The 2,500-nt window shown below is 49.4% G+C and overlaps 1 protein-coding gene across 1 annotated transcript in view; it reads left to right on the forward strand.

Moving 5' to 3' along the window:
- LOC124027361 (regulator of G-protein signaling 12-like) overlaps positions 1-2,500 on the forward strand; it is a 40,112-nt gene that overhangs the window by 6,536 nt on the left and 31,076 nt on the right. The window lies entirely within an intron of this gene.

The raw sequence follows: 2,500 nt of genomic DNA on the forward strand, positions 1-2,500 counted from the left end.
TCTGTCAGTGTGACTGGTCTCTCTCCTCTGGTTCCGTTATGTTCTGTCAGTGTGACGGGTCTCTCTCTGGTTCCATTATGTTCTGTCAGTGTGACTGGTCTCTCTCCTCTGGTTCTGTTATGTTCTGTCAGTGTGACGGGTCTCTCTCCTCTGGTTCTGTTATGTTCTGTCAGTGTGACTGGTCTCTCTCCTCTGGTTCTGTTATGTTCTGTCAGTGTGATGGGTCTCTCTCCTCTGGTTCCGTTATGTTCTGTCAGTGTGACTGGTCTCTCTCTGGGTCTGTTATGTTCTGTCAGTGTGACGGGTCTCTCTCCTCTGGTTCCGTTATGTTCTGTCAGTGTGACGGGTCTCTCTCCTCTTGTTCTGTTATGTTCTGTCAGTGTGACGGGTCTCTCTCTGGTTCTGTTATGTTCTGTCAGTGTGACTGGTCTCTCTCCTCTGGTTCCGTTATGTTCTGTCAGTGTGACGGGTCTCTCTCTGGTTCCGTTATGTTCTGTCAGTGTGACTGGTCTCTCTCCTCTGGTTCTGTTATGTTCTGTCAGTGTGACGGGTCTCTCTCCTCTGGTTCTGTTATGTTCTGTCAGTGTGACTGGTCTCTCTCCTCTGGTTCTGTTATGTTCTGTCAGTGTGACGGGTCTCTCTCCTCTGGTTCCGTTATGTTCTGTCAGTGTGACTGGTCTCTCTCTGGGTCTGTTATGTTCTGTCAGTGTGACGGGTCTCTCTCCTCTGGTTCCGTTATGTTCTGTCAGTGTGACGGGTCTCTCTCCTCTTGTTCTGTTATGTTCTGTCAGTGTGACGGGTCTCTCTCCTCTGGTTCTGTTATGTTCTGTCAGTGTGACGGGTCTCTCTCTGGTTCTGTTATGTTCTGTCAGTGTGACTGGTCTCTCTCTGGGTCTGTTATGTTCTGTCAGTGTGACCGGTCTCTCTCTGGTTCTGTTATGTTCTGTCAGTGTGACCAGTCTCTCTCTGGTTCTGTTATGTTCTGTCAGTGTGACGGGTCTCTCTCCTCTGGTTCTGTTATGTTCTGTCAGTGTGACGGGTCTCTCTCTGGTTCTGTTATGTTCTGTCAGTGTGACTGGTCTCTCTCCTCTGGTTCCGTTATGTTCTGTCAGTGTGACGGGTCTCTCTCTGGTTCCGTTATGTTCTGTCAGTGTGACTGGTCTCTCTCCTCTGGTTCTGTTATGTTCTGTCAGTGTGACGGGTCTCTCTCCTCTGGTTCTGTTATGTTCTGTCAGTGTGACTGGTCTCTCTCCTCTGGTTCTGTTATGTTCTGTCAGTGTGACGGGTCTCTCTCCTCTGGTTCCGTTATGTTCTGTCAGTGTGACTGGTCTCTCTCTGGGTCTGTTATGTTCTGTCAGTGTGACGGGTCTCTCTCCTCTGGTTCCGTTATGTTCTGTCAGTGTGACGGGTCTCTCTCCTCTTGTTCTGTTATGTTCTGTCAGTGTGACGGGTCTCTCTCCTCTGGTTCTGTTATGTTCTGTCAGTGTGACGGGTCTCTCTCTGGGTCTGTTATGTTCTGTCAGTGTGACTGGTCTCTCTCTGGGTCTGTCATGTTCTGTCAGTGTGACCGGTCTCTCTCTGGTTCTGTTATGTTCTGTCAGTGTGACCAGTCTCTCTCTGGTTCTGTTATGTTCTGTCAGTGTGACGGGTCTCTCTCCTCTGGTTCTGTTATGTTCTGTCAGTGTGACGGGTCTCTCTCTCTGGGTCTGTTATGTTCTGTCAGTGTGACGGGTCTCTCTCCTCTGGTTCTGTTATGTTCTGTCAGTGTGACGGGTCTCTCTCCTCTGGTTCTGTTATGTTCTGTCAGTGTGACTGGTCTCTCTCTGGGTCTGTCATGTTCTGTCAGTGTGACGGGTCTCTCTCTGGTTCTGTTATGTTCTGTCAGTGTGACGGGTCTCTCTCTGGGTCTGTTATGTTCTGTCAGTGTGACTGGTCTCTCTCTGGGTCTGTTATGTTCTGTCAGTGTGACTGGTCTCTCTCCTCTGGGTCTGTTATGTTCTGTCAGTGTGACGGGTCTCTCTCCTCTGGTTCTGTTATGTTCTGTCAGTGTGACTGGTCTCTCTCTCTGGGTCTGTCATGTTCTGTCAGTGTGACTGGTCTCTCTCTCTCTGGTTCTGTTATGTTCTGTCAGTGTTACGGGTCTCTCTCCTCTGGTTCTGTTATGTTCTGTCAGTGTGACTGGTCTCTCTCTCTGGGTCTGTTATGTTCTGTCAGTGTGACGGGTCTCTCTCTGGGTCTGTTATGTTCTGTCAGTGTGACTGGTCTCTCTCTGGGTCTGTTATGTTCTGTCAGTGTGACTGGTCTCTCTCCTCTGGTTCTGTTATGTTCTGTCAGTGTGACTGGTCTCCCTCCTCTGTTTCTGTTATGTTCTGTCAGTGTGACGGGTCTCTCTCTCCTCTGGTTCTGTTATGTTCTGTCAGTGTGACGGGTCTCTCTCTGGTTCTGTTATGTTCTGTCAGTGTGACGGGTTTCTCTCTCTGGGTCTGTTATGTTCTGTCAG

Source organism: Oncorhynchus gorbuscha, unplaced genomic scaffold, assembly GCF_021184085.1.
Source record: "Oncorhynchus gorbuscha isolate QuinsamMale2020 ecotype Even-year unplaced genomic scaffold, OgorEven_v1.0 Un_scaffold_3139, whole genome shotgun sequence".
Lineage (NCBI taxonomy): Eukaryota > Metazoa > Chordata > Actinopteri > Salmoniformes > Salmonidae > Oncorhynchus > Oncorhynchus gorbuscha.